This window comes from Dendrobates tinctorius, unplaced genomic scaffold (assembly GCF_039654945.1).
Source record: "Dendrobates tinctorius isolate UK_male_01 unplaced genomic scaffold, ASM3965494v1 ptg000680l, whole genome shotgun sequence".
Classification (NCBI taxonomy): domain Eukaryota; kingdom Metazoa; phylum Chordata; class Amphibia; order Anura; family Dendrobatidae; genus Dendrobates; species Dendrobates tinctorius.
Genome location: NW_027362327.1, coordinates 24,179 through 33,904, shown reverse-complemented (window position 1 = coordinate 33,904; position 9,726 = coordinate 24,179). Strand labels below are relative to the sequence as shown.

At 47.0% G+C, this 9,726-nt stretch overlaps 5 non-coding genes across 5 annotated transcripts; all 5 read left to right on the top strand.

Annotated features, from left to right (window-relative positions):
• The first annotated feature begins 1,153 nt into the window (after window positions 1–1,153).
• LOC141079557 (U2 spliceosomal RNA) lies at window positions 1,154–1,344 on the top strand. Its single transcript, XR_012228484.1, has one exon. It is a non-coding gene; the product is annotated as a U2 spliceosomal RNA (small nuclear RNA).
• Window positions 1,345–2,918: 1,574 nt separating this feature from the next.
• Window positions 2,919–3,109, top strand: LOC141079556 (U2 spliceosomal RNA). Its single transcript, XR_012228483.1, has one exon. It is a non-coding gene; the product is annotated as a U2 spliceosomal RNA (small nuclear RNA).
• A 1,574-nt stretch (window positions 3,110–4,683) lies between these two features.
• Window positions 4,684–4,874, top strand: LOC141079555 (U2 spliceosomal RNA). The gene has a single exon (XR_012228482.1). It is a non-coding gene; the product is annotated as a U2 spliceosomal RNA (small nuclear RNA).
• A 1,574-nt stretch (window positions 4,875–6,448) lies between these two features.
• Window positions 6,449–6,639, top strand: LOC141079553 (U2 spliceosomal RNA). Its single transcript, XR_012228480.1, has one exon. It is a non-coding gene; the product is annotated as a U2 spliceosomal RNA (small nuclear RNA).
• A 1,574-nt stretch (window positions 6,640–8,213) lies between these two features.
• On the top strand, window positions 8,214–8,404 carry LOC141079552 (U2 spliceosomal RNA). Its single transcript, XR_012228479.1, has one exon. It is a non-coding gene; the product is annotated as a U2 spliceosomal RNA (small nuclear RNA).
• The last annotated feature ends 1,322 nt before the right edge of the window (window positions 8,405–9,726 follow it).

Here is a 9,726-nt window from a genome sequence, read left to right as displayed (position 1 = left end):
TCCCTCATGCAATGATATGTCGCTTCATTTTTGAAACATTGTCCCCCTCTTGTGGCCTTCCAACTTTGAAATTTACTGTTCAATTTTGAATTAATTCATATATGAATAAAATGGAAAAGCAACGATTTATCTGGCGAGTTATTTGAATGTTCTGCCTACGTCCACCTGTCTGACAGACGGACGGTATTCTAGTGGCTTGTAGCAGCAGCAGCAGCAGCTAGGTGCGCTGCTTGCCTGCAGTAAATAGGATGTGTCCATCCATGGAACACTGTGATAGGAATCATGCCATTCATAGCACACAATGCTTGGATGTGTTCGACCACGTCTCACAATGGGACCACGTGTCACAATGGGCAGCCCACAGTCTGTAGCAGCTGCGCAGTAGTATTCAGCTTCAGTCTGCTGAGTGAGCCTGAGCAGACAGGTGGGCCATGCTCGCCTCCTGGTTACAATATCTGGCACCAGGAGAGTTAGGCCACGTTCACACGCTGCGGATTCCGCTGCGGATTAATCCGCACGGATTTAGCAAAAACCGCAGATAATCCGCAGGTCCAAAGACCTGCGGATTATCTGCGGTTTTGCCTGCGGTTTGGTCCTGCGGATTCACTATCTCCACAATGGTGGAGATAGGAACCCGCAGCGTTTTCCACAGAAAGAATTGACATGCAATTCTTTCTGCGGATTCAAAACCGCAGCAAATCCGCGCGGTTTTTTCCGCAGCGTCGGCACAGCGTTTTTTTTTTACCCATTCAAATGAATGGTACTGTACACCGCAGCTAAAACTGCTGCGTGTCTGTAGCGGCCAATCCGCAGCGTGTGCACACAGCCTTAAAGCAAGACCTTTCATTTAGGGAGGGTAGTAGAGGGGGCGGTGTAGGAGCAGTGCTCCTCTGGCCTCTTTCCTAGTACTGAAGCGCGTTTGACCGTGAGGGGAGGGTGGCCTAACAAAAAAGGGGTTGGCCTATGCAAATTAAAAGCGCGTGGAGTGGAATCCTGGGGGAAAAAAAAAAAAAAAAAAATCAGCCGCCTGCGCTTTTGTTATGCGCCCAGACTTGGTTTGAATGTCTTCCTCAGGGTGGTGTCTGTGTCATTCTCCACAATGGGTGCCTGTCTTAAGCCCTGTGGCCTTGCAAGCGGCAAACCATTTCTGGTTATCGCTTCTCGGCCTTTTGGCTAAGATCAAGTGTAGTATCTGTTCTTATCAGTTTAATATCTGATACGTCCCCTATCTGGGGACCATATATTAAATGGATTTTTAGAACAGGGAGATGGAAAAAGAGCTTGCTCACTTCACTCCACGTATCAGCCCAGTATGGCAGTTTCTCTGGGAATGGTGCACTCACTCTCTTAAGCGGTTTCCAAAGACAGATTGAATTGAAATCGGGATAAGCAAGTAGTGTTTTCAAAGCATGATTTGAATGCTTTTTTCCAATGTCGCTGCTCTGCAATTAGTTTTTCTTGGTCCAAGTTGCACATTTCCAATTCCTTAGCCTTGATTTAACTTGACCAACTCTTCTACTACTACTACTACTACTACTACTACTACTCTTATTCACCGCTATATGGGAGGCATTGCACTGTATTCAATGTGTCCGTAAAATAATGATCTATCTTGGCCTTTGCTGTTTGGTAGGTATAGGTGTGACAAGCTGCAGTAATGTGTTTGGCTTTGGATAGCTACATTTCTGCACACCCACCTGCTACAAGGCCTGCAGCCCCTTCGCCTCAGAACTTCCCCAGTCTTAATTCAAGCATTCAATTCCTACCACATCCCTCATGCAATGATATGTCGCTTCATTTTTGAAACATTGTCCCCCTCTTGTGGCCTTCCAACTTTGAAATTTACTGTTCAATTTTGAATTAATTCATATATGAATAAAATGGAAAAGCAACGATTTATCTGGCGAGTTATTTGAATGTTCTGCCTACGTCCACCTGTCTGACAGACGGACGGTATTCTAGTGGCTTGTAGCAGCAGCAGCAGCTAGGTGCGCTGCTTGCCTGCAGTAAATAGGATGTGTCCATCCATGGAACACTGTGATAGGAATCATGCCATTCATAGCACACAATGCTTGGATGTGTTCGACCACGTCTCACAATGGGACCACGTGTCACAATGGGCAGCCCACAGTCTGTAGCAGCTGCGCAGTAGTATTCAGCTTCAGTCTGCTGAGTGAGCCTGAGCAGACAGGTGGGCCATGCTCGCCTCCTGGTTACAATATCTGGCACCAGGAGAGTTAGGCCACGTTCACACGCTGCGGATTCCGCTGCGGATTAATCCGCACGGATTTAGCAAAAACCGCAGATAATCCGCAGGTCCAAAGACCTGCGGATTATCTGCGGTTTTGCCTGCGGTTTGGTCCTGCGGATTCACTATCTCCACAATGGTGGAGATAGGAACCCGCAGCGTTTTCCACAGAAAGAATTGACATGCAATTCTTTCTGCGGATTCAAAACCGCAGCAAATCCGCGCGGTTTTTTCCGCAGCGTCGGCACAGCGTTTTTTTTTACCCATTCAAATGAATGGTACTGTACACCGCAGCTAAAACTGCTGCGTGTCTGTAGCGGCCAATCCGCAGCGTGTGCACACAGCCTTAAAGCAAGACCTTTCATTTAGGGAGGGTAGTAGAGGGGGCGGTGTAGGAGCAGTGCTCCTCTGGCCTCTTTCCTAGTACTGAAGCGCGTTTGACCGTGAGGGGAGGGTGGCCTAACAAAAAAGGGGTTGGCCTATGCAAATTAAAAGCGCGTGGAGTGGAATCCTGGGGGAAAAAAAAAAAAAAAAAATCAGCCGCCTGCGCTTTTGTTATGCGCCCAGACTTGGTTTGAATGTCTTCCTCAGGGTGGTGTCTGTGTCATTCTCCACAATGGGTGCCTGTCTTAAGCCCTGTGGCCTTGCAAGCGGCAAACCATTTCTGGTTATCGCTTCTCGGCCTTTTGGCTAAGATCAAGTGTAGTATCTGTTCTTATCAGTTTAATATCTGATACGTCCCCTATCTGGGGACCATATATTAAATGGATTTTTAGAACAGGGAGATGGAAAAAGAGCTTGCTCACTTCACTCCACGTATCAGCCCAGTATGGCAGTTTCTCTGGGAATGGTGCACTCACTCTCTTAAGCGGTTTCCAAAGACAGATTGAATTGAAATCGGGATAAGCAAGTAGTGTTTTCAAAGCATGATTTGAATGCTTTTTTCCAATGTCGCTGCTCTGCAATTAGTTTTTCTTGGTCCAAGTTGCACATTTCCAATTCCTTAGCCTTGATTTAACTTGACCAACTCTTCTACTACTACTACTACTACTACTACTACTACTCTTATTCACCGCTATATGGGAGGCATTGCACTGTATTCAATGTGTCCGTAAAATAATGATCTATCTTGGCCTTTGCTGTTTGGTAGGTATAGGTGTGACAAGCTGCAGTAATGTGTTTGGCTTTGGATAGCTACATTTCTGCACACCCACCTGCTACAAGGCCTGCAGCCCCTTCGCCTCAGAACTTCCCCAGTCTTAATTCAAGCATTCAATTCCTACCACATCCCTCATGCAATGATATGTCGCTTCATTTTTGAAACATTGTCCCCCTCTTGTGGCCTTCCAACTTTGAAATTTACTGTTCAATTTTGAATTAATTCATATATGAATAAAATGGAAAAGCAACGATTTATCTGGCGAGTTATTTGAATGTTCTGCCTACGTCCACCTGTCTGACAGACGGACGGTATTCTAGTGGCTTGTAGCAGCAGCAGCAGCTAGGTGCGCTGCTTGCCTGCAGTAAATAGGATGTGTCCATCCATGGAACACTGTGATAGGAATCATGCCATTCATAGCACACAATGCTTGGATGTGTTCGACCACGTCTCACAATGGGACCACGTGTCACAATGGGCAGCCCACAGTCTGTAGCAGCTGCGCAGTAGTATTCAGCTTCAGTCTGCTGAGTGAGCCTGAGCAGACAGGTGGGCCATGCTCGCCTCCTGGTTACAATATCTGGCACCAGGAGAGTTAGGCCACGTTCACACGCTGCGGATTCCGCTGCGGATTAATCCGCACGGATTTAGCAAAAACCGCAGATAATCCGCAGGTCCAAAGACCTGCGGATTATCTGCGGTTTTGCCTGCGGTTTGGTCCTGCGGATTCACTATCTCCACAATGGTGGAGATAGGAACCCGCAGCGTTTTCCACAGAAAGAATTGACATGCAATTCTTTCTGCGGATTCAAAACCGCAGCAAATCCGCGCGGTTTTTTCCGCAGCGTCGGCACAGCGTTTTTTTTTACCCATTCAAATGAATGGTACTGTACACCGCAGCTAAAACTGCTGCGTGTCTGTAGCGGCCAATCCGCAGCGTGTGCACACAGCCTTAAAGCAAGACCTTTCATTTAGGGAGGGTAGTAGAGGGGGCGGTGTAGGAGCAGTGCTCCTCTGGCCTCTTTCCTAGTACTGAAGCGCGTTTGACCGTGAGGGGAGGGTGGCCTAACAAAAAAGGGGTTGGCCTATGCAAATTAAAAGCGCGTGGAGTGGAATCCTGGGGGAAAAAAAAAAAAAAAAAATCAGCCGCCTGCGCTTTTGTTATGCGCCCAGACTTGGTTTGAATGTCTTCCTCAGGGTGGTGTCTGTGTCATTCTCCACAATGGGTGCCTGTCTTAAGCCCTGTGGCCTTGCAAGCGGCAAACCATTTCTGGTTATCGCTTCTCGGCCTTTTGGCTAAGATCAAGTGTAGTATCTGTTCTTATCAGTTTAATATCTGATACGTCCCCTATCTGGGGACCATATATTAAATGGATTTTTAGAACAGGGAGATGGAAAAAGAGCTTGCTCACTTCACTCCACGTATCAGCCCAGTATGGCAGTTTCTCTGGGAATGGTGCACTCACTCTCTTAAGCGGTTTCCAAAGACAGATTGAATTGAAATCGGGATAAGCAAGTAGTGTTTTCAAAGCATGATTTGAATGCTTTTTTCCAATGTCGCTGCTCTGCAATTAGTTTTTCTTGGTCCAAGTTGCACATTTCCAATTCCTTAGCCTTGATTTAACTTGACCAACTCTTCTACTACTACTACTACTACTACTACTACTACTCTTATTCACCGCTATATGGGAGGCATTGCACTGTATTCAATGTGTCCGTAAAATAATGATCTATCTTGGCCTTTGCTGTTTGGTAGGTATAGGTGTGACAAGCTGCAGTAATGTGTTTGGCTTTGGATAGCTACATTTCTGCACACCCACCTGCTACAAGGCCTGCAGCCCCTTCGCCTCAGAACTTCCCCAGTCTTAATTCAAGCATTCAATTCCTACCACATCCCTCATGCAATGATATGTCGCTTCATTTTTGAAACATTGTCCCCCTCTTGTGGCCTTCCAACTTTGAAATTTACTGTTCAATTTTGAATTAATTCATATATGAATAAAATGGAAAAGCAACGATTTATCTGGCGAGTTATTTGAATGTTCTGCCTACGTCCACCTGTCTGACAGACGGACGGTATTCTAGTGGCTTGTAGCAGCAGCAGCAGCTAGGTGCGCTGCTTGCCTGCAGTAAATAGGATGTGTCCATCCATGGAACACTGTGATAGGAATCATGCCATTCATAGCACACAATGCTTGGATGTGTTCGACCACGTCTCACAATGGGACCACGTGTCACAATGGGCAGCCCACAGTCTGTAGCAGCTGCGCAGTAGTATTCAGCTTCAGTCTGCTGAGTGAGCCTGAGCAGACAGGTGGGCCATGCTCGCCTCCTGGTTACAATATCTGGCACCAGGAGAGTTAGGCCACGTTCACACGCTGCGGATTCCGCTGCGGATTAATCCGCACGGATTTAGCAAAAACCGCAGATAATCCGCAGGTCCAAAGACCTGCGGATTATCTGCGGTTTTGCCTGCGGTTTGGTCCTGCGGATTCACTATCTCCACAATGGTGGAGATAGGAACCCGCAGCGTTTTCCACAGAAAGAATTGACATGCAATTCTTTCTGCGGATTCAAAACCGCAGCAAATCCGCGCGGTTTTTTCCGCAGCGTCGGCACAGCGTTTTTTTTTACCCATTCAAATGAATGGTACTGTACACCGCAGCTAAAACTGCTGCGTGTCTGTAGCGGCCAATCCGCAGCGTGTGCACACAGCCTTAAAGCAAGACCTTTCATTTAGGGAGGGTAGTAGAGGGGGCGGTGTAGGAGCAGTGCTCCTCTGGCCTCTTTCCTAGTACTGAAGCGCGTTTGACCGTGAGGGGAGGGTGGCCTAACAAAAAAGGGGTTGGCCTATGCAAATTAAAAGCGCGTGGAGTGGAATCCTGGGGGAAAAAAAAAAAAAAAAAATCAGCCGCCTGCGCTTTTGTTATGCGCCCAGACTTGGTTTGAATGTCTTCCTCAGGGTGGTGTCTGTGTCATTCTCCACAATGGGTGCCTGTCTTAAGCCCTGTGGCCTTGCAAGCGGCAAACCATTTCTGGTTATCGCTTCTCGGCCTTTTGGCTAAGATCAAGTGTAGTATCTGTTCTTATCAGTTTAATATCTGATACGTCCCCTATCTGGGGACCATATATTAAATGGATTTTTAGAACAGGGAGATGGAAAAAGAGCTTGCTCACTTCACTCCACGTATCAGCCCAGTATGGCAGTTTCTCTGGGAATGGTGCACTCACTCTCTTAAGCGGTTTCCAAAGACAGATTGAATTGAAATCGGGATAAGCAAGTAGTGTTTTCAAAGCATGATTTGAATGCTTTTTTCCAATGTCGCTGCTCTGCAATTAGTTTTTCTTGGTCCAAGTTGCACATTTCCAATTCCTTAGCCTTGATTTAACTTGACCAACTCTTCTACTACTACTACTACTACTACTACTACTACTCTTATTCACCGCTATATGGGAGGCATTGCACTGTATTCAATGTGTCCGTAAAATAATGATCTATCTTGGCCTTTGCTGTTTGGTAGGTATAGGTGTGACAAGCTGCAGTAATGTGTTTGGCTTTGGATAGCTACATTTCTGCACACCCACCTGCTACAAGGCCTGCAGCCCCTTCGCCTCAGAACTTCCCCAGTCTTAATTCAAGCATTCAATTCCTACCACATCCCTCATGCAATGATATGTCGCTTCATTTTTGAAACATTGTCCCCCTCTTGTGGCCTTCCAACTTTGAAATTTACTGTTCAATTTTGAATTAATTCATATATGAATAAAATGGAAAAGCAACGATTTATCTGGCGAGTTATTTGAATGTTCTGCCTACGTCCACCTGTCTGACAGACGGACGGTATTCTAGTGGCTTGTAGCAGCAGCAGCAGCTAGGTGCGCTGCTTGCCTGCAGTAAATAGGATGTGTCCATCCATGGAACACTGTGATAGGAATCATGCCATTCATAGCACACAATGCTTGGATGTGTTCGACCACGTCTCACAATGGGACCACGTGTCACAATGGGCAGCCCACAGTCTGTAGCAGCTGCGCAGTAGTATTCAGCTTCAGTCTGCTGAGTGAGCCTGAGCAGACAGGTGGGCCATGCTCGCCTCCTGGTTACAATATCTGGCACCAGGAGAGTTAGGCCACGTTCACACGCTGCGGATTCCGCTGCGGATTAATCCGCACGGATTTAGCAAAAACCGCAGATAATCCGCAGGTCCAAAGACCTGCGGATTATCTGCGGTTTTGCCTGCGGTTTGGTCCTGCGGATTCACTATCTCCACAATGGTGGAGATAGGAACCCGCAGCGTTTTCCACAGAAAGAATTGACATGCAATTCTTTCTGCGGATTCAAAACCGCAGCAAATCCGCGCGGTTTTTTCCGCAGCGTCGGCACAGCGTTTTTTTTTACCCATTCAAATGAATGGTACTGTACACCGCAGCTAAAACTGCTGCGTGTCTGTAGCGGCCAATCCGCAGCGTGTGCACACAGCCTTAAAGCAAGACCTTTCATTTAGGGAGGGTAGTAGAGGGGGCGGTGTAGGAGCAGTGCTCCTCTGGCCTCTTTCCTAGTACTGAAGCGCGTTTGACCGTGAGGGGAGGGTGGCCTAACAAAAAAGGGGTTGGCCTATGCAAATTAAAAGCGCGTGGAGTGGAATCCTGGGGGAAAAAAAAAAAAAAAAAATCAGCCGCCTGCGCTTTTGTTATGCGCCCAGACTTGGTTTGAATGTCTTCCTCAGGGTGGTGTCTGTGTCATTCTCCACAATGGGTGCCTGTCTTAAGCCCTGTGGCCTTGCAAGCGGCAAACCATTTCTGGTTATCGCTTCTCGGCCTTTTGGCTAAGATCAAGTGTAGTATCTGTTCTTATCAGTTTAATATCTGATACGTCCCCTATCTGGGGACCATATATTAAATGGATTTTTAGAACAGGGAGATGGAAAAAGAGCTTGCTCACTTCACTCCACGTATCAGCCCAGTATGGCAGTTTCTCTGGGAATGGTGCACTCACTCTCTTAAGCGGTTTCCAAAGACAGATTGAATTGAAATCGGGATAAGCAAGTAGTGTTTTCAAAGCATGATTTGAATGCTTTTTTCCAATGTCGCTGCTCTGCAATTAGTTTTTCTTGGTCCAAGTTGCACATTTCCAATTCCTTAGCCTTGATTTAACTTGACCAACTCTTCTACTACTACTACTACTACTACTACTACTACTCTTATTCACCGCTATATGGGAGGCATTGCACTGTATTCAATGTGTCCGTAAAATAATGATCTATCTTGGCCTTTGCTGTTTGGTAGGTATAGGTGTGACAAGCTGCAGTAATGTGTTTGGCTTTGGATAGCTACATTTCTGCACACCCACCTGCTACAAGGCCTGCAGCCCCTTCGCCTCAGAACTTCCCCAGTCTTAATTCAAGCATTCAATTCCTACCACATCCCTCATGCAATGATATGTCGCTTCATTTTTGAAACATTGTCCCCCTCTTGTGGCCTTCCAACTTTGAAATTTACTGTTCAATTTTGAATTAATTCATATATGAATAAAATGGAAAAGCAACGATTTATCTGGCGAGTTATTTGAATGTTCTGCCTACGTCCACCTGTCTGACAGACGGACGGTATTCTAGTGGCTTGTAGCAGCAGCAGCAGCTAGGTGCGCTGCTTGCCTGCAGTAAATAGGATGTGTCCATCCATGGAACACTGTGATAGGAATCATGCCATTCATAGCACACAATGCTTGGATGTGTTCGACCACGTCTCACAATGGGACCACGTGTCACAATGGGCAGCCCACAGTCTGTAGCAGCTGCGCAGTAGTATTCAGCTTCAGTCTGCTGAGTGAGCCTGAGCAGACAGGTGGGCCATGCTCGCCTCCTGGTTACAATATCTGGCACCAGGAGAGTTAGGCCACGTTCACACGCTGCGGATTCCGCTGCGGATTAATCCGCACGGATTTAGCAAAAACCGCAGATAATCCGCAGGTCCAAAGACCTGCGGATTATCTGCGGTTTTGCCTGCGGTTTGGTCCTGCGGATTCACTATCTCCACAATGGTGGAGATAGGAACCCGCAGCGTTTTCCACAGAAAGAATTGACATGCAATTCTTTCTGCGGATTCAAAACCGCAGCAAATCCGCGCGGTTTTTTCCGCAGCGTCGGCACAGCGTTTTTTTTTACCCATTCAAATGAATGGTACTGTACACCGCAGCTAAAACTGCTGCGTGTCTGTAGCGGCCAATCCGCAGCGTGTGCACACAGCCTTAAAGCAAGACCTTTCATTTAGGGAGGGTAGTAGAGGGGGCGGTGTAGGAGCAGTGCTCCTCTGGCCTCTT